This window comes from Lissotriton helveticus, chromosome 7 (assembly GCF_964261635.1).
Source record: "Lissotriton helveticus chromosome 7, aLisHel1.1, whole genome shotgun sequence".
NCBI lineage: Eukaryota > Metazoa > Chordata > Amphibia > Caudata > Salamandridae > Lissotriton > Lissotriton helveticus.
The window spans coordinates 1,965,111,384-1,965,134,183 of record NC_136068.1 but is presented as its reverse complement, the minus strand read 5'-3'; the positions used below and the strand labels follow the sequence as shown (position 1 = coordinate 1,965,134,183).

At 43.2% G+C, this 22,800-nt stretch overlaps 1 protein-coding gene across 3 annotated transcripts in view; it reads left to right on the top strand.

Moving 5' to 3' along the window:
• The window catches only part of LOC144770987 (histamine N-methyltransferase A-like), a 333,433-nt gene that overhangs the window by 214,765 nt on the left and 95,868 nt on the right, over positions 1-22,800 (top strand). The gene's annotated exons all lie outside the window — the stretch shown is intronic.

Genomic DNA, 22,800 nt, shown 5'->3' with positions numbered 1-22,800 from the left:
CTTAGACGAAAACTCCACACATGAGGAAATTCTTGATGCCTTTGGTCTTATTACCGGGGTTATTCAGGAAGCGCTCACTAAAACCAACACTAGTAAATGCGCTAAGGACAATGGGTGGTTTGACACCCATTGTATTAAGGCCTATTTTAAGCTTAAAGCCGCACTTAGTTTGAAACCTAGGGATCTTGAATTAATAAGAGCTTCTAGAAGGGCATATAATCAAGCCAGGTCTCGAAGGAAAAGGGAAATCAAGGAATTGGCATGGCTGAACTTGTTGAAGGCTTCGGAATCTAGAAATCGCAAAATGTTTTGGCAAGCAGTTAAAGCTCCCTATTTTAAAAAAGAAGAATCTGCTAGGATTGAGATCGTCATAGATGAAAGCACATGGATTGAGTTTTTAACAAATGTTTATAAGAGGAGGTGGGAAATTCGGACCCTACTATAGGAACAACTGGGATAGAAACCTCATCAAGGGAACATACACCGATAGATTTAGAAATTGAATTACACAAAGTCCTGATTGCTATAAATAAGAGCAAAGGAGGTAAGGCTCCAGGCCCTGACGGTATCCCAAACGACATTCTTAAATTGACCCCCGACTATGGGCCCCAATCTGCACACAGGTCTTAATGGCCTGCTGTGCAAAAGGATTTTTCAAAACCTGGTCAGAATCGGTGATTATACCGATCTATAAAAAGGGGCTAGAGAAAGTCCAGCAAATTATAGGCCAATCTCCCTCCTTGACTCCCTTGTGAAGATCGCTGGCAGGGTAGTTCTAAATAAATTACAAACATGGACTAGTGACAACAACATCTTGAGCGCTGTCCAGTACCGCTTTAGGGAGGGGATGGGCACAGTGGAGGAGGTCCTCAATTTTGTGGTAATACAGGGTAAATACACCAAAGCAAAAAGAGAGTGTTTGTATGCCATCTTCGTTGATCTCACAGCCGCCTTTGACTGTGTGGATCACGTAAAGATGTGGCAAACCCTGGAAGAAAGTGGGGTGGAATCTGGTATAATCCAATTCCTTCGCCAGTTGTACTCTGGTGCGACGGCCAAGGTGAGATACGGGACTAAGGGAGAATGCACTGGGTCTTTCCGAATAGAGAAGGGGGTAAGACAGGGCTGTGTGCTGGCCCCTTTCCTATTCTCCATTTATACAAACGCTCTGGAGGGGGAATCGGAGGCCAGCACAACAGACTCCCCTAGATATGGTACGAAGCAGGTTGTCTCACTTCTCTATGCAGACGACGTGGTGCTCATGGCCCGAACCAGGATAGGTGCCCAAAAGGCACGTGCGAAATATAATGAGTTCATGCAACAAGGGGGTTAAAAATCAATGATAGCAACAATGGAGGAGTACCCCCTATAGGAGAGGAAAGTAGCAATTAGCCAATTCCTAGTGTTGATGTCAAGGTTAGCACTGTTTGCCCCAACCCGTTACCAGACAATGCTTGTCCTTTGAGAAGACCCCTCACTCACCAACCTAGTTGGTGACATGCTTCGTCATCGGGGTCCCACCCTATAGGCCGAATGCCCATAGGGTGTGCTGCGACACCTGACTACAGTGGAGCGGGTTATTATTTGTTTATTATATGTGCTTAAAAATTACAGTGAAAGATGTATTAAAAAGGGCCAGTACTACTCACTTCAAGACTTTATTCTTGAGCGTCTGAACCCCAATAAAACCAGTGTGGCACCTGTGCCTAATTAGGAAGGCTTTGGTGTCTCAAGAAGTGTAATGTATTAAAAATAGCGAAGTGTGCTAAGTGCAAAATTACAGAGTAAGATGATAAAAAGGTCTACATGTTTCAACCATCACAAAAAATTCTATGGTTTTCGTCATGACCGTGAGGATTACACGGGGTGGTACGCACACGCTAAGGTGCGCCCTGCCCACGTGCAATTTAAAGACCACAAAATTGTGATCTGGCGTAAAAGGGTATGTTTTAATCCTTGTTTAGGAAAAAACCTGTAAGAAAGAAAAGGGAAAACGGGGTTGGGATTGCGTACTAGGAAAGACACAACAAGGTTATACATATAACATATATAGTGCTTAGTGAGGTCACCCCCATCAGGTGACTGCCTCTATTATTTGGTCATATAGGTTGTGCAAGTTCCAAGTGGGCTCCAGTGTCTGTTACTGGATCGCGCTTAAGTGGGTACCGTCATAAGAGGCAAGTTCTGTGAGGTACTCGACTTATTAGGGCTGGTGGTAGGAGTGAGAAGTGATTGTTTTTGTGCTCTGGAGCCAACCGCTAGTGAGTTTATCAAAAGTAAAAGTTATCGGCCGATAAACATGTGACTTGTAACCGCCCGATTGACGTTCGGCTTGCAATCTAGTATTTGCGTGCTAGTCTCATTACAGTCTCAGTGTTTTAGGGAAAGGAAAAAACTGTTCATGCGAAGCTTACACTTGTGCTCTGCCTACTATGTGTTTATAGGGGGTACTCCTCCATTGTTGCTATCATTAACCACGGTGACCAGGAGTTCCCACCTCACATAGCCTGTGTAATTTCCCTAACTCTCCCCTTTGTTAAACACATAGTAGGCAGCGCACAGCTGCGAGAGTTACATACACCAGGTACACTAGTACTTTACCATCGACAACCATGGCCGAGAACATTGGCCTATCATACACCGCGCAAGAAGTTGAGGATGTCATGAGTGATCTCTCTGTATTTGCGGCTGCAAATATCGCTCAACGCATTTCTGCAATCAAAGATTGGGAGAACTTGACAGAGCTTAAAAGGAATAGAATCAGGACTATCTTACACGGGATAATTCTGAAACAGTACCTGAGCAACAATATGTATATAGTGGAGAAGCGTGGCTCAGTGGTTAGATGCGCCAGACCCGGAAGCTGAGATCGGCCGTGGACCAGGGTTCGATTCCCCGCCGGGTCTCGGGCTCAAAAAATTCCACGGACTCGACAATTCTCGCTCCGGTGCCTACTCGACTCACGGGGTCACACTCTGCGACTCTGGGCAATAGCTCGCTTAATCTCCACTACGGCCCCTCGCGGCGGGATGCCTGGCTTTCACCTTGTGGATACCCCGCTGGGGTATCTCACAGGGGAATACCAGGACGGGTTCCCTAAGCAAGCGCCTTGATGCCTTTGGGTGATACGTGCGCTATATAAGTTGCAATACAATATGGCTCCTAAGGGACTACTTGTCACCAATGCCCCTCGTATCTTTCTGGAAGATGAACTGTTTAGAAAGGACTGGGCAGCTATAGCGTGGCACTGCACGCATGACTGGATAGTCTTAAGCTTGAAGACTGCCCTAAGACTTTCCGAAAAAATCCAGGTGGATATACAAGTGGCTGAAGGCCACATAAAAACGACCATCACCGGGTTCAAAAAGAAACTGGACGAGCTGAATAAAGAGATGACAGACTATAAGGACAACTTGACACAACGAAAAGTGTCAAAATTCCAAAAAGATTTGAAAAGGTTTTCAATGGTGAAAGCCTATCCATATTCTGATCCTGAATTTATACCACCGTCCAAAGGTGATGACAACTCCGATGCCTCAAGTAACGCATCAAGCAATACCTCCAACTCAAGTGGGAACTCAAGCGGTGGCAACACAAAACAGAGAGGCAGGGGACGGGGTAGAGGGAGAGGCCATTGGCCTACTTTTAACCCCATGCCGATGCAGGCCTTCCCAGACCCATATAACCACCCACAAAACTTCCCAATATATGGGTGGCAACCGCCTTTTCAGCAACCATTCTATCCGCCTAACCCCTACACACCCCCTTTTTTAAACCGGGGCGGGAGAGGATGGGGAAAAAGGAAAAACACCAACCAGGGCAACCAAGTCCACTGGGCACCAGAAGACCCGAGCACGAACCAGACCAGGAACAAACCCCAACAGGCGGGACCGAGCAACCGGAAAACTTAGTCACCAACCTATAAGCTAGACCCCTCAGTGACTATGAGGTATCAGTCCTGAATAAGGGCCTAGGTTTTGTGCCGACGGCAAACCTAGACAAATTCAAGCTGCAGTGTGAACTAGCTTCCTTCTTCAGAAAATTAAGACTGAAAGCCTTTTTTGAGAAACGAGCTGTGGTATTTGATTTCGTCAGGTCTACATACTCCGCAAAATTCTCAAATACCATATAATAGAGATTGGCACGGAAACTGGAAATGCAAAAGACAAGTTTATTAAGACCCCATGGGGTGGTGGTACATTCCTACAACACCCTTCGGCAATGCAAGAAGTATCACACCGAACATCGGTGTGTGACCTCTTTTATACAGTTTAACAGCAATAAAAAGATAGGCGGTATTCATTTGAACAGTTTTAGGTACATATAAGGGCATGTTTGGAACACAGCCAACGTGTGGGAGGAGTTTGACACCGCTGGTCAGTTTGGAGCACATTCCTGAGGAGTGACCACTTGTTAATCCAAAGATCGTATGTACGCATGTGCAAGACTGACCAGTACTAAAAATAGCTTGTTGCTGGGTAAGGTAAAGGTTCATTGGCATGGAGGAAGGACGAAAAGGGCACACTGACCACGAGGCCGCATGTTCATGAAAATGGAAGCTACTAAATACAAAATGGCCACCGCACGTTTTGGTCAAGTTAACGAAAAGCTTGTGTAGCTGAGCTAAACGCTAACTCAGGTACTGCCGAATTACGACAGACGGCCCTTTTAGCGTTTAGCTGAAGCTACCTCATAATGGAAGTAATCCGGATGTTCATCATCAATATCAATCATCATAATTTTTATTACTTCAGCATTACTCGTTTGCACATTTTTAGTAATAGCTCGTTTGGATGGGATACAAGCATCAATACATACGGAGCATAAGGTAGGACCACATTGAATACATAAACAACAGAAGAAAAATATCCCAATAATCACGCATAGAACCGTTAACAGTTTCCAACCCCATGTACTAAGCAAAGTCCAAAACCAACCAGAAAAGGTCCAAGTACCATTTTCAGGGTGAATTTCAGCAGCGATCTTATGTAGTTTAGAAATAGCATCATACACAGATGGCGAATTATCTGGGACATAAACACAACAACTACTTCCGATAATGCGCCATGCACCCCCACGATCAGCTAATACTACGTCCAGAACCATCCGGTTCTGAAGCGTAACAATTCTTGTAATCTGGAGTTCTTCAGTTATGTTTCCTAAAGCAGAAGCAGTCTCATTAGCAACAGCTTCTATGACACGTGTTAACCGTCTTATTTTTCTGCTGTTTAGAGCAGCTCCAACGAAAGAAAACAAACCCAAATTAAAATCTACATATTGTTGTAATGAGGTATCGGTTTGATAGACATTGTCAAGTTCTAATGTTCTCTTAACCCTATTCAATATAAAATTGTGATACAATACAAAATCGTTATGGTACATAGGCGGGGCAATAAACACAGGGGGTAATACAAAAGATATATAACATGTGCCTAACCATCCAAGAGGAAGACGATGATAACCTTTATTACCGCAAATAAAATAAGTATTTTGTGAGGCCACAAAAGTAATACCATTTGGTGTATCAAATGTAAGAGTACTATTGTATTCACTCCTCCCTACTGGAATTGTTCCTTTATTTCTGATACAGAGATCTGCTTTTGTATCAATAACTGTAATCACGTGCAAACTAGACATATTTATAAGTCTCTGATTAGTGAAGATACGAGGTGTAGATGCATTGTCCGGCCGATATTCTTCCCACTCAAATTTAGTTCCTTCAGCTTGTGGATAGCCATCTCGATCATTATAACAGACCTTGTTTAATCGGAAAAGTAGTCCACCTTTTGTTGGCCATCTTAACGTGAAGAGAAGAGTATACCAAGCAGTACACGAACCATTGTGAGAAAATGGAAGAGGAATAAGAGGAGTTCCTCCTTTTCTCTGATGTCCAGGCAACATCCCACATACCCAACAATTGGATATATTGGTCATATTATGTGTATGGTGTAGAATTTGAATGAAACTGTTATTCAAGTAAGTCTGTCTATGTCTTTCTTCATGGTAGGGCAAAGTAAAATGGAAATGTTCGGATGGAATTGGAGTGGTAGGCAGTAAATATTACCGTGCAGGAAACAGTCTTTCTATAGTCCAAGCTATTACTGCGATTACCATCATAGTTGTGACAAAAAGAACTGCACCCAAAATTCTTCTACTTCTCAATGTCGTAGGTGCCATAGTACAAAGAACAAACTCAAGAACCAAACTAAAAAATACAAATTAGTGCTGAGAACCGAGGCTGCCGCTGGTTTCTTCTCCGAGATTCAAGACGGGTGTCGCTACACTGGGCAGAACTGATCCCCCCCCCTTGATATTCCCGGCTTCCGTTTTCACAAACCTCGGAATGGTTACTAACCAGTCACAAAAAATACAAGAAAAAAAAATTCTTTCCTTGGCCGCAGATTGTACTTCGCTCCTGTAGAAACAGTGTGGTCCGGGAAGGCTCCTTCCGACTCGTGAGGCGTAGCAGCTGGGCTCTTCTCTGCATCCAAGATGTCTCGATAGTCAGACAACACAGTTGGGTTCACCAGATCCGGAGAGACACGTCTGCAGTGCGTTGAATGTATCCACCGCTTCTTGTTCGTGACGCGCACAGCCGTTCGCGTTGCCAGCAACACTTGTTCAGGGCCATGCCACCTCGGCTCCAAACTGTTGGCTCTCTCAAACACACGGATCATCACGTGGTCACCAGGACGGAGATCGTGAGCCTTTCCAATAGAATTGTCGGGGAGCGCTTCTCGAACCTGTTGATGAATAGAAAGTAAATCATTTGTTAATCGTGCCAAATAATCGTTCATCATTATACAAGGCACATCATGTATCAACCGAGGCTTTGGAACTCCCCAAATATTCATAGGCCTTCCGAACACCACTTCATAGGGTGTGAGGCCAGATCGAGAATGTGGCACTGATCTAATAGACAGTAATGCCAAAGGCAAAGCGTCTGGCCATTTCAAAGACGTGGATGCCACGATCTTCGCTAGCTTCAGCTTCAGGGTCGCATTATACCTTTCTACTAGACCTGCTGACTGCGGGTGGAATACGGTTTAGAAAAAGGGGTAACCCTGTGTCCCTCAGAACCTGGGTATTAGTAGTTTAGAAAAAAGTGGTTCTGTCGGGTCTGCGCAATTGCTTTTTAACCTTTAAATAAATGAAAACACACAATCTCTCTGATACGAGTCAGGTAATTTGAGAAATAAATGCTCAAAAACTTTCAATCATATGATCAACCATTTGTATTAAAAAGATTTTCCAAAACATTTGGTATCTGAATTGTATTCATTCGTAGATAACATTCAATGTTTATGGTGACTGTCAGGTGCAAAGTGACTTTCAGTGGAGAGTGCTTCAGTGAATGGCAAACAATACAACACAATATATATACAATTATATACAAATGTCTTCATTGGCCAGAGAATATTTTTTCGAAACCAAGGAATCCTAGGGGTCCTATCTGGATCCTGGTCTTTCTGGGCCTAAGGAGTTCGTCGACGTTTCGACCCTGGTGTGCCCCGGTTGGTGGTCACGGCGGGTCTTTTTCAAGACGGGAAGAAGACAGTTTGGGGGTCAGGCTGGGTGACTACAGCCTGAAACCGGTGTGGCAAAAATGCCAATTCACTCTTCAAAGCAATTTCTTTGTGGTAGGCAAAGGTGCTCGTTCCTCTCGTGTACGGCGCTGAGTCCGGAATACAGCGTGAAACTTTTGCTTGATTCCCAATCCTCTCAGGACATGCTCCACTACTTTTCCAACAAAATGAGGGCCGTTATCATTCCACAAAACTTTACAAACACCATAACGTGGGAAGTACTCTTTGAGTAACACCTTAGCTGTTGTTAATGCTGTATTATCCTTCGTAGGGTAGGCCTCAATCCATTTACTGAAGACACATACCACCACTAAGACATATTTAAGGTTATTACAGCGCTCAAGCTGGATGTAATCCATTTGCAGTACTTCGAATGGTGCAGTAGGTGGAACGAACCCTCCTTTAGGAGTATAAGTCCCTTTGGCAGGATTGTACTGTAGGCATATCAGACAGGTCTGCACTACTCTCTTGGCCGTGCTGGCGATCTCAGGGTGTTCCCAAACTTGAGTAAGCAATTTAGTAATTGCAAGAGCTCCAACATGTGCAAGCCCATGTGTCATTTGAACCATTGCTTGCAAGTAAGCGGCAGGCAATTTCCATCTCTCCATGTCTTTGCTTCTCCAACAACCCTCATCATCCAGTACTCCCTCAGTTGCCCATGTGGCAATTTCTGCTTCAGATGCTGATCTTTGTATATCTAAAACTTCTTCTCTAGCATCATGCCATCGCTCAGCTTGTGATTTCACTACATACATAGGGGAGACATTTTGTAACATAGCAGTCTCTCTCGCTATACGGTCTGCAAAAGCGCTTCCTTGCCCTACTTTGTCTGTAACCTTCTTATGTGCACTGCATGTAATTATCGCTACTTTCTTTGGACATAATAGTGCATTCAGGAGGTCGCGTACCAGCTCTCCATGCATGATGTGTGTTCCATGTGAGGTCAGAAATCCTCGTTCCTTCCAGAGTAGGCCAAAATCATGCACTACTACGAAAGCGTAACGGCTATCAGTATAGATGTTCACATATAAACCAGCACTTAACTCACATGCTTTCGTTAAGGCTATCAATTCAGCCGCTTGGGCCGATTTCTGCGGTATTCGTGCTGTTTCTACCACTGTCTTAAGAGTCCTGATCGCATAAGCTGCGGAAGTCGAACCATCTGGCAACTTTAAACATGATCCATCAACCCACAGTTCCCCATCTACATCTGGAAATGGTGTATCCTGTAAATCGATACGACCCTTTGTTTGTTCGTCAGTCAGAAAAACACAATGATGTTGTTCTTCCTCCTGGGTCTCAGTGACAAGATAGGGCAATAAAGTAGCAGGGTTCAAAGTGGCGCACCTCTTCAATGTAATATGTGGCGCCAACAGCGTTAGCTCGTATCCTGTTAAACGAGCGCTAGTTAGATGCTGTGTTTTCGTTTGGTTCAATAAAGCTTCTACCGCATGGGGAACTAACACCAACAACTTGTGTGACAGAACTATTCCCTCACTCTGTCGTATAGCTACTGCTATTGCTGCAACTGCTCGAAAGCATCCAGGCAATCCTCGAGCCACAGGATCGAGTACCGCTGAAAAATAAGCACAAGGTCTCTGTTTGTCTCCGTGTAACTGCACTAAGACTGACGATGCACACCCATCCTTCTCGTGTACATATAATGTAAAAATCTTTGCATAATCTGGTGTACCTAACACTGGTGCAGAACAAAGAGCTTGTCTCAATTGTTCAAAAGCATTCTGACATTCATCTGTCCATTCAAGGGGGATTGGTGCGGTTTTGGACAACAATGCTAACAAGGGTTTTATAATGTGGAAAAACCTAGTATCCATTGCCTACAAAAGGACGTCAAACCTATGAAAGCACGAACATCTTTCTGAGTGCAAGGGATTGGTGTATCTAAAATTGCTTGGATTCGGTCTGATGTCAATGCACGCCCCTCCTTAGACAAAAGATGACCGAGGTAGGTCACCTTGGGTCTACAATATTGTAACTTCTTCCGTGAAACCTTGTGATTGTTGTTAAGGAAAGAAAGTAGGGAGAGAGTACTCTCCTCGCACTGCTCCTGCGTGTCTGCTGCAAGTAAAATGTCATCAACATACAGAATAAGAGCCACCCCAGACTGCAAGTCAAAAGAATCAAGCTGTCTTTTTAAAGCCTGGCTGTAAATGCTAGGGCTTTCCGTGTAACCTTGAGGAACTCGACAAAATCTATAAGATTTATTATTCAATGTAAAACCGAACAAGTATCGACTGTCAGGATGAATGGGGATCAAAAAGAAAGCATTTTTCAAATCGATCACCGTAAATGTAGTAGATGTGGGTGGAACCAAAGTAAGTAAGGTGGTAATATCAGACACTATTGGATACTGGGGTACAACTATCTTATTAATTTCTCTTAAATCAATAATGAAACGATAGATTTTAGTGTCTGTATCTTTCTTTAGAATCGGGAGAATTGGACTGTTACAAACATTATAGGGAACTTCTTCCACCACCCCTGCCATTATCAAATCATGCACAATGTGTGTCAAAGCTATTTCACCTTCTCTGGAGATCTTAAACTGGGGAACACGAGGCAAAGTCGCTCCCTCCTTTACAGTAATACGTACAGGAGGAATAATCATTTGACCCACATCAGTATCGGAAGTAGCCCATAGAGTGCTAGGAAGGGAGGCTAACGCATCGGCCTCCTGCATGAGGCACGATCTCTCAAATTCTTGGTAGTTCTCATTCAAAATAACCCGCACCCCTTCAGGGGCACAGCGTATTGTTGCACGAAAATGCTTTAGCATATCAAGTCCCACAATATTATCTGGGGTGTTTGGAGATAATAAAAACGGACATGGGGCAGTGAATTTATCGATGTGAAATAGAAGGGGTTGGGACAATGGGCTTAAAGAAGGTGTTCCATCGAACCCTATTGCAGTAATCGTTTCGCCAGACAGGGGAGCCCTTGGAACCAAGTGTTTGGACAGAGCGCTACGAGTAGCTCCTGTGTCGACCAGAAACTGATCAGTAGAACCCAAAACATGTGCTGATATATATGGACCCCTTTGATCGACTGGTACTTCAACCGATTCCACACCCCATCCTACGCAATCCTATGCATATCTACTATCCTGAGACTCAGTATTCTCTCCTTCAGTTATCTGATATTGATTTCGCCGATCAAAAGTATTACGTTCACCCTGACCACGACCCCTCTCTTCAAACCTACCACGATCATTCGCTCCACCTCTCGGTCCTGAATGACTATTCCGTGACCTTCCACTTCCTCGACCCCTCTGACTACGTTGTTCACGAAGCACCGGACAATCTGAAACCCAATGTCCAAACTGCTTACAGTATGCACACTGATCCTCAGATATATCGGAACGGGGAGGAGACGCAACATACGATCCTCGTCTACCCCTATCATTCCCTCTCCATTGCGTAACCTGAGCTAACATCACCTTCGTCTTCAAATCCTTCACTTTCTTATCATTACTTTCTTTAGCCTCCAATTCCTGTCGTTCATAATACTGAGCCATAGTTAATAAAGAAGAAGGCGTTGCAGTGGTCCGTGAACTCTCACTAGCCTTCAAACGTTTTGCAATCTCTGGCAGGAGATTAGCCACATACTTAGCAACGAACAAATGCCTGCCCGTATCTTCCGTTAATGATTGCCCACTATAATCATGGAATGCTTCCTCAAATCGGGAAAAGAAATCAGAGACCGATTCGTCCGACTTTTGTTTACAAGACGCCAATACCGTCCAATCAATCTTCTTAGGGGGAACAAGCGTTTTTAATTTATTCAATATAGCTATTGGTAAATCTAAAATCAATTGACACGGCTTGCATGCAGGTTCCCTATCTAAATCAGCTCTAGCTATGTCTTTCCACTCTGCACCTAAAAGCGCTCGATCATCAAACTTACGAATCGCCCTCCACATATCAGGAGGCAATATTAACCCAAAGAAAAGGTCAATATCGACTAATGTCATAATGCACGAAGAAAAAGCGCCCTCCACACCTTCATAAAAAGCTGCTGGATTTTTACGGGGATCAGGCAAAGCATTCTTAAGTGCCATAACATCTGCTCTATTCCATGGCGTATAAACCCAATTATATATGAAATACCCCTTCGCATCATCAGACATCTTATTATCGTCTGTGCCTGCCCCTTTAGGAGGGACATATAGAGGCGCAGCTTCTCGCATAGGTTTAACATTAACCGCAGCGCTCTTATCTGTATCCAAGATAGGACACTCTTTTGATACTCCCGCTGATTCAGGCGCAGACGAATCCAGTGCCTTTTTTGCCGCTCGTAGCCGTGTCGCCTCATCCCGTAGCTTAACCAAAAGCTGGAAAAATTCATCCGCATCTGAAAGAGCAAAAAGACCTTTACGAAAATTCTCACGACCAACTGATATATATTTAGGTTCCAACTCAAGAGAATGTTTCCTAAACCGCTCCACAACCTCATCTGCAAAATGATCTAGAACATATAATCGTTCCTTTTCAGACCACTTACTCATAAGATCATTAACCCCTGAGACAGTAATAGTATTTATATTAAGTTTACGAGCAACCGAACGAAATTCCGTCATACGATCGGTAGATAACCTGGTACGCTGTCCATTTTGATTATCCTCGTCCAAGTCCTCGTTCGGAGCTGTAGGCGAAACATACGGAGGCGGGCAATGATCTAACAATGAAAAATCATCTAGTTCATTAGTAAGGACAGGTTAAAGAGGACGTCGAATAGGAAACTGACCATTAACCTGTAAATTACGTTCTCAAATCTTTCTCTTTCTGTTCCTGCAACTCCTTCTCCTGCAACTGTAAAGCTTTATCCTGAGCAGCCTTTCGCAGCTCTTTGTCCGCCAAGGCTTCTTCACGCTTCATTCTTTAACGCACCGCTTTCTCCCACATACGCACGCAATCAAACATATCCTGTCTAGATCTGCGCTGAAACAGACATTGTTCCACATACTGAACCTTTCGTAAGTCGAACGACCCATGTAGTGGCCATTGCAACTCACGATCATTTTTAGTATATTTATGCCATAATGTGCTATACATTATGGGAGGAAGGCCAAATTGTATGTACATTTCACGATTAGGAGTTCCCTCTGGGGGAGCCGGCTGAGATTCATTTAATCGATAATTGGTACCATTTCCAAAGCAGCACATTCCTCGGAGTGTGATGAGAACAGGCATGTTCAAAATATCACGGAAACGTGATATTGCCAAAAATGGCACTTAAATGTACTTGTACGCACGGTGTGCCGTTCGAACAAATTCAAAATCAGAGAAATATCCCTATATGCCTGCCTATGTGAGGTGCACTCCACATATAATTCAAATCATAGGTCCAAACGTTAGCTAACTCATACAAATTCAAATTCAAAGTCAAATTCAAAAAGCTACAGTAAGTGTCAATAGACTACCTTACCAAACATAAGCTTACCAAATATTTTCAAAAGTGTCCAGATTCCAACTGCCACGTTCTGTAGCCGAATCAGCCAAACGGGCACTACACGACAAGCCAAACGAGCAGGATCTCAGTCGAGGACCGGCGCCACCTGGAAGGTCAGATCAGAAGGAAAGGAAAAAACACCGTGGGTGCCAAGACTCGGGTCACTCAGTGGCAGCGTACGCGTCCATAGCGAGTTTCCAATCCTTCGTCGTGACCTCTCCTTCGGGCATCCGAGTCGCCGATGAGTCCCTTCGTGGTCGTCAATTGTGGTATTTGATTTCGTCAGGTCTACATACTCCGCAAAATTCTCAAATACCATATAATAGAGATTGGCACGGAAACTGGAAATGCAAAAGACAAGTTTATTAAGACCCCATGGGGTGGTGGTACATTCCTACAACACCCTTCGGCAATGCAAGAAGTATCACACCGAACATCGGTGTGCGACCTCTTTTATACAGTTTCACAGCAATAAAAAGATAGGCGGTATTCATGTGAACAGTTTTAGGTACATATAAGGGCATTTTTGGAACACAGCCAACGTGTGGGAGGAGTTTGACACCGCTGGTCAGTTTGTTGCTGGTTAAGGTAAAGGATCATTGGCATGGAGGAAGGACGAAAAGGGCACACTGACCACGAGGCCGCATGTTCATGAAAATGGAAGCCACTAAATACAAAATGGCCACCGCACGTTTTGGTCAAGTTAACGAAAAGCTCGTGTAGCTGAGCTGAACGCTAACTCAGGTACTGCCGAATTACGACAGAACCAATACTGAGACAGATCAGGAGACAAATGAAACGGGACTACGGAACAAATCAAACTTCATGCCACTACCACACATGAACCCAGTAGAGATCTCTACGTTCGAACAAGCCATCTTTAATGACGTGGAAAACACCACTCCAAACAAGCCATTTATGAACCTCACACAACAAGAAAGGACTGCCCTAATCAAACTACAAAACGATGACTCCATCGTTATCAAGCCCGCGGATAAAGGCGGAGGGATAGTCGTGTTAGACAAATCAGCATACCAGACTGAGTGTCTAAGATTACTGTCAGACCATAACAACTACCGAAGATTACCGGTTGACCCTACAGAAGACCTGAGAAGCGAGATTACCTCACTCGTGGAATACGGAGAAGCTGAGGGTTATATATCAAAACAGGAGGCGGATTTTCTATGTAAAAGTGAAGGGAAGGTACCTTACTTTTACACTATTCCAAAAATGCACAAAAACAAGATACCCCCTCCTGGAAGGCCTATTGTTTCTGGTCTCGGTTCCCTTTTGGAACCATTGTCACGGTTCTGTGACGTATTTTTCAAGTCTCTAGTGCAAAAAACAAGAACCTACCTACAGGACACCAAAAGCATGTTACAAAAGCTGGACCCACTGACCATAGATGAAGACACCATTCTGGTCAGTTTCGATATCGAGAGCTTGTATACAAGCATACCTCAGGAGGCCACACTTGAGGTCCTTAAGAAAGCGCTGGATAAAGAGGAATGGACGTCAAGAACCCCCAGGGAATTCATTCTGGTATGTGCAAGGCTGGCTCTCAAGAGGAATTATTTTGAATACTAGGACCAGATATACCTGCAGATCGGGGGCACTTCAATGGGCAGTACTTTTCCCCCTAGTGTGGCGGGCCTATATGTCCATGATTTTGAAGAAAAGTACATCCTGAGTGACACCAATCCCTATAGCTCAAACATCCTGTTATAGAGACGGTACATTGATGATGTGCTTACGATCTGGAAGGGCACTGAGGAAGCCCTAGTGTCTTTTTTCAACTGGATCTATACGTGTGATGACCATCTGAAGTTCACGTATGTGAAAGATCCTAACACTTTGGTCTTCTTAGACCTAATAATAACAAAAGAGAATGGGAAGCTGACAAGTCACTCACTATAAACCCACTGCTAAAAACAACTTATTACGGTTTGAAAGCTTTCATCCCAGACCACTACCTGAAAACCTGCCCTACGGTCAATATCTGCGTATTCGCAGAAATTGCAGTGAACTTGCTGATTATAAGAGACAGGCCCAAGATCTCACTGTCAAACTACGGGATCGTGGTTACCCTGACAAAATACTGCACAAGAGCCAGAAACGCGCCCGTAACCAGCCGAGAACTGCCCTCCTGGAGAATCAAATCAGAGAAACGGAGGAGCCACCTTTGACTTGTGTCACAACATATAACACCATCTCCAATACTGTTACCAGAATAATAGGTAAGCATTGGAGTATACTGAACACAGGAAACCTGAGATGGGAAAAACCCTTGTTCTCCTACAGAAAAGCACGCAGTATCAAGGATGCAGTAGTCAATACCAGACCGAAAACAAATGTGAGAGAGCAAGAAACAGTTCTCAACACGTGGGGTCAGCCCAAAGTGACAGGCCACTACAAATGTGGGAGCTGCAGCGTGTGCCCCTTCACTCATAACACCAAAACTCTACAACTGGAACCCAATAAGACCTGGATTATCAGAGGGCAAACCAACTGCAATAGTGAAAATGTTGTGTACAGAGTGACCTGCCCTTGTAACCTACACTATATAGGTATGACAAGTAGAAAGGTCAAGATACGTATCGGAGAGCATAGGAGCAACATCCGTTGCAAGATAGCCAACACCAAACTGACTGAACACTATCTGTCAAGTGGGCACACACCCGACGATATACAATGGACTGTTATTGAACAAATCAAACCAGGAGCCAATCTGAACCAACGCTTATTCGAAAAGGAACAGAGATGGGTGTATAGGCTCTCAACGCATAAAATTGGCTTGAATGATAACATCCCTTGGTATACAGTGAGGCTTTTCTCATGATTAATCCAAACTAACAATGATAGTATTACATATTTGAAAATATGGGGATTTTTACTATCACATTACAGACTAAACAGCAACGCAGCCCCATTCTACCCAACGGGCTCTTGCACTGTTATTATGTTTTTGTCCCAACAAGTAGAGTCCTGATACTTCTCTATTCCTGCCCTGTCATTTTGACCCCTTATCCACTAAACTGGCATGTGTACACGCTTCTCGTTTTCTAATATCAATTACGAATGCGTGCTCACTATGACAACCAGACCGCTACACGTCACTTCACTGTAGCCACGTGATCAGAACCACGCATCGCGTGGGTGGTTTCCGACTAACTACGCTGGCAGTGACAGTTCACGTTTTCTATATTCTGAATGTGAAAGCGTGGTTACCAAGGTAACCAGCCTGCTACACGTCACATCATAGGAGCCACGTGATCGGAACAGAAGAAAGGCACACCCTCAGAATGCGTTTCGATTGGCTACTGAGGCGGTGACACATCACGCCACGCCTAAACCAGGAAATACTGAGTAGGGTATTTTACCGGCATCACCGAGGCACCGATCATTCCACGGGGCTTCGAGAGCAGTAACCAAGTAGGTTTACCGCCAGATGATCCCATACCGCAAGTAAGTACACACTCACCGAAAACGGGTACAACGCGGTGCGCCTGCACCTTATCCGAGTTTCACGAGTTGGAGTACAATGTGTGCATTAATTTTTATGTACCTATGTTTATTTTCAACTTCGTAGCTGACGGAGACTTGCCGTCTTGGTAGATCTGAAGCCCATGAAGCGACAATTACCTTTTCAAGTGTAAGCTTCGCATGAACAGTTTTTTCCTTTCCCTAAAACACTGAGACTGTAATGAGACTAGCACGCAAATACTAGATTGCAAGCTGAACGTCAATCGGGCGGTTACAAGTCACATGTTTATCGTCCGATAACTTTTACTTTTGATAAACTCACTAGCGGTTGGCTCCAGAGCACAAAAACAATCACTTCTCACTCCTACCACCAGCCCTAATAAGTCGAGTACCTCACAGAACTTGCCTCTTATGACGGTACCCACTTAAGCGAGATCCAGTAACAGACACTGGAGCCCACTTGGAACTTGCACAACCTATATGACCAAATAATATAGGCAGTCACCTGATGGGGGTGACCTCACTAAGCACTATATATGTTATATGTTTTCCCTTGTTGTGTCTTTCCTAGTACGCAATCCCAACCCCGTTTTCCCTTTTCTTTCTTACAGGTTTTTTCCTAAACAAGAATTAAAACACACCCTTTTATGCCAGATCACAATTTTGTGGTCTTTAAATTGCACGTGGTCAGGGCGCACCTTAGCGTGTGCGTACCACCACGTGTAATCCTCACGGTCCTGATGAAAAGCATAGAATTTTTTGTGATGGTTGAAACATGTAGACCTTTTTATCATCTTACTCTGTAATTTTGCACTTAGCACACTTCGCTATTTTTAATACATTACACTTCTTGAGACACCAAAGCCTTCCTAATTAGGCACAGGTGCCACACTGGTTTTATTGGGGTTCAGACGCTCAAGAATAAAGTCTTGAAGTGAGTAGTACTGGCCCTTTTTAATACATCTTTCACTGTAATTTTTAAGCACATATAATAAACAAATAATAACCCGCTCCACTGTAGTCAGGTGTCGCAGCACACCCTATGGGCATTCGGCCTATAGGGTGGGACCCCGATGACGAAGCATGTCACCAACTAGGTTGGTGAGTGAGGGGTCTTCTCAAAGGACAAGCATTGTCTGGTAACAGGTTGGGGCAAACAGTGCTAACCTTGACATCAACACTAGGAATTGGCTAATTGCTACTTTCCTCTCCTATAGGGGGTACTCCTCCATTGTTGCTATCATTATTCCCGGGGACCAGGAGTTCCCACCTCACATAGTCTGTGTAATTTCCTAACTCTCCCCTTTGTTAAACACAACGCTTAAAAATCAATGTCAAAATATCATTTATGATGATTTGTGGGAAAGGAAGGGCTAAATGTAGGGCAATCCAGGTGGATGGTCTTACTATTGAATGCACAAAAACTTTCTCCTATCTGGGGGTGCTACTTGAGGGATCAGGCACATGGGTGGCGGCCATAAAAAATAGGACTTTGCTATTTAAACGCTCTATAGCAGCCCTAATAAATTTTTCCAAGCAATTGGGTAAAAGACCACCTGAAATTCTCCTAAAAATATACGTGGCCAAATATAGAAGTATTGCCCTATATGCGGCTGGTATTTGGGGTATTCAGAACGCGCCATCTATTCAAGTAGCGGAAAATGTTTTTTTTAGATATCTGTTAATGCTTCCACAAGGTACGTCAGTCTTTAACTGCCATGCAGAATTAGGTATGGAACATATCACGGATTTAATAAAAATGCAACCCATCCTACTCTGGCACAGAGTATGGACTGAAGAAGCTCTGGGTCTTAGCCGGGAAATTGTAAAAGATGCCATGGCTCTTGATAATGAAAAGTACATCCAATAGCTAGCTTATGTCAAGAATGTTTTTAGTGACTTGCAAAGACCAGAATTGTTTAAAAATCCTGAACTAAACAGAGGGCTATCTAGGAAATATTTAAAAGGAATGTGTATGTACCACTTCGAAATATTAAGATGTTCAGGTGAAATTACAAAAACAACTGTAATACACCATCAAATGACCCCTACTTGTTGGATGATTCAACCGTATCTGTCTATCTGTAATGTCGGTTTTGCTCGTTTTATATTGACTAGATTTAGATTTGAACTATTCCACCGTCTGGTTACTTTCCCAACAAAAAATGTCTGGTCAAGAAAACTGGAGCTTTGCCCATGTGACCATTTGTCTGTACAGTCCACCTTCCACTTGATCTTATTTTGTAAATATTATGATTGCGAACGCAGAAGATGGATCAAGCAATATTTGAGACAGGGCTATTGGTGACAATGTAGACCCGCGTACCTAAGCTTGCAACAATTAGAAAATGAGAAATGTATTATGGTAATGACTGGCTTTTTTTAAAGAGTATCTTGAGGAAGCGGAAACTAATGATTATGGATAATTGATTAATGTTTATATGTAAAATGCTTTATAACGATGATTGTATCAGTTTAATACTTTTCTAAAGGCTGTTAGGGTTCAGTGTAATCCAGTAATTATGTTATGTTGTATATATTTATGTAGCTTTTATGATTTTATCTACTTATTAAAATTGAATAAAGCTTTTTCTGATTCTGACTTCAGCATGCTCCTTAGGCAGGGGTTGAAAGTACTTGATAGTAGTATTGCGCATGCATTCCCAAACAGTCTTTGTTTTGTTGCTTCAGTCCAAAATCCAAGCGAATTAAACTATTGCGGTTGTATTTTGGCAATTTAAAATGTGTTTATATGCTTGGCATTGTGCTTTATCTAACATTGATTCCATTTTACCCGGGAATGCCTGCTGGGCATACACTGCAGTTGCCCTGATTTTAGCTTGTATTACTTTCTGATAGGAACTGTTGTTGGGCTTTGCATTAGCTCGTGTAGTTTTCACAGAGCATAGGTTGTTGACTGTGCTTTGGCCTTCATTTTATGCAGATGTAATGTTGTTTTACCCATTTCGCTTAGCCAGCACCCAAGGTAAATATAGGATTTTGCAGCCGAAATGACTTCTTCGCCCACATGCCATTTCAATAAAGCTTTTTTTGGACAATGACCAAAAATTACTACTTTTGTCTTTTGAGCGTTTATTAATTATTTGTTTCTTTCATTGTAGAAATAATCTCTTTTCCCACATGTTTGGAATGCTCAGACATTCTTCTTACTCATGTTTATATCTGTCGGCCAATTGTCTAATTGGTGGACTTAACAAATGTCCAACCTTTTTGAGTCTACACATAGTCATTGACTACTTTGCGGTAGTGTCACATTGCGTGATCACATGAGTAAACTTGACAAATTTGGCTGTAATCCGTGTACCATGACTGTTCATCTCATGTAAAGTCAAGCAAATGTTATGTATGTAACATGTATGCAAGCACAGCTAAATCTAAAAATCAATAAACAGATGTTGAAAAAAAACGAAATGAATGTATGTTAGTGTGCAAATTGCACTTCAACACCTGATCACTCATTCGTATGCTGGAATATACAATTGCATAGCTCATGTAACATGAATGCACCAAATTTAGCCTGCATTTTAAAGGGTAATCCAGTCCGAGCTATCACCTCGACTTTCACGTTGTTAGCTAATGGTTTCTATTTGCTTTTAAATAATGAATATTGCAGTGGTACGCTAGCAGTAATTCTGTACATTGTGACCATCTCCCAACGTGTAGTCTGCTGTAAGAATGTGATTTTCCCACCCACGCATGGGAAGTATCCATCTGGCCTTTCGTTCCGACCTTGAAAGTAGAGTTTAACAAGATGAGTTGAATAAGGGCTCTATTGTCACAGAAAGAAGTTGCCCTTACTTCATCCGGTGAAACATTTGTCCTTCACGTGGAAAGCACTGAAGTTCATGCACTTTTAAATACTGATCTCCCATTGCAATTCAGTACTTTAATTCACACTATATTCAATGCCTCGTCAACCACAGGCTTGGCTATTTTTTTTTAAAGTAGTAAGCTCTGGCCTTGTGACTTCATTCCAAACTTAATTTGGTGTGATCCTGGCATTTTTTCATTCTATTTTTTCCAGCCTCTTCAGCGGTTTACTGTTAATTCTCACTCCGGTATACTGCTGTTAATGTGTTTGCTCAAAAATGGCTGCACAGTCAGTGTCAAAAGACAACCTGTCCCACCTTCGGAACTGGATGCTTGAATACTATGGAATGCTACCTCTGGCCACCTTGAGTGTCGCCTATGGATTGTCCTACCGGTTTTCCTACTTTACATGCGTGCAACCTGTTTTCCATTGCCTGGATTGCAGTTTTGAATGGGCTCTGGATTTGTGTCTCTGCAACACGGTGTCTCCTAACTCGGATTATGATCTACTGAGGAGTCCCTTAGTTGCTCATGAGTTAAACTGTTCTGGTATCGGAATAAAGGCCTGCGCAGCGCCAAATGGAGTCCTAGGCAATTGGGACATATGGACTGCAGCCCATGACTTTCAGACACGCAGTTATCTCGAACAACACCCGAATTGTTCTCTCATGGTGCTAGAGGCTCCAGCCGTCGAGGAACATGTTTGTTCCTTCCCACTATTGAATGGGATGGCTGAAATGTTTTCTGATGAGAACAATGACTTCCTATTGGAGGCAGTTGCAACGTAATGTGCCTATACGCTGTTGGATTGATTTGGCATGTATCTGGTTTCAGTGCGTATTGCGCACAAACATTTTTGTTTACTATTTTTTTCATCCACTTTTCCATGATGGCCTATATACGGACCCGTTTTAGATTTTGGTTTGAATATTTAGCTTACTGTTTTGGAATTGTTACTTCTATTTATCCAGTTTGGCAAATTTTTGCAACTTGGTTCTGTCTCAATCGAACTTGAATTCTGCATTCCTCCTGTTACAGGTGAAAGTGTGTGCTTGTCTTGTGGTGACTGGATTTAATAATTGGCTTGCAGGCATTACATGGGTACGTTGTTTCCTCCTTAATGCAATTTCTGACATGTTTTAAATTGTGCATACTATTTTAAAATATAATAATACATTAAAAATGTCAATTTCAGGTCATATCTGGAGACTGAATTCGCTGGCTACAGTACAGCCAGGACACAGACATGGTTTTGACTTTCTTGTTAAAATGCTCAATGGGCATCTGCTATCCAATTTGCTTTCAAACAACTTCCTTAAATTGCTGGGCTTTGGTTGTTCCCCATTTCTGCAGCCTGTTTTCCTCACTTTGTTGTGGTCTAACTGCTCCTTTTGTGACACTCAGGCTCCTTGTTGCCTTGCTTCATTGTGATAGATGTTTACTTTTTTTTTTTTAAATGTCTTGGAAAGCGACCTATGTTCCCTTTACCGCCCCAAGACGAAAATTGAACCAATAAAGTGACAAGGCTGGTGCCGGTGAACTGCAATCTAGCGTGCAAACTCCCAGTACCAACCTGCCCAAATTTGCAGAATTCTGTCCGGATGTGGCGAATGTCTCATGACAAGGATGTGCTGGTGTTTGACAAGGACATACTAAGGCAATTAGCCTAGAAGGGAGATGTACAGGGGTGTTATGGTGCTTCACAGGGAAATGGCAAGGCAATTAGCAATTGCTTTATTAACCTTCCTGCTTTCTCAAATTTGCTTGCAAATGCACCATTTGTCCACTCTTTTCGCAAAATGTTCTCGTAGGTTGTTCGGGCTCGCCCGGTACGCTCGCTTGCTGCAGTGCAGTGCAATTCTTTTTTTACCCCGCACCACTTTTAAATCTCACCAGCCACCACTGGTTTCAGTTTCCTGGCAGGGACTTCCGGATCTCCCTATATTTTTGGCCCCACATACATAGTAGGTGCTGCAGGGCATACTTCTGCTCTAGTCCTAGTTTCTGTTCATTTGTTTGGCCACTGTAGCACCACTAATGGTGCTGCAGACAACAGGCTGCGACTGAGGGGCAGTGCAGCGGGACTGGTTTGTATAGTAGCCATGGTTTCAGACCTCCTGATCCCCAAGAGGACTTGCTTTACTGGTCCCTCAGAAATGCAAATGAAGCAAAGGGAGGCAGCTTACCGCCCGCATGTTACCTGTATTTCTTCGCGATATTAGTTCCATACATTCTGATAGATGGATTTCCACTGACGTCAATGAAGACTGCAGCTAACCACTTGAGTCTTAAGGTCTAAGAGTTGATGTCTCTGCTTATCAACATCCTGCAAGTCTGACTCCTTTTTTCTATCACAAGTGTGGGATACATAGACTAGTAAGGTATTTATCGAAGTCTTGATTCTGTGATAGTAATGTGCTATGATTTAACT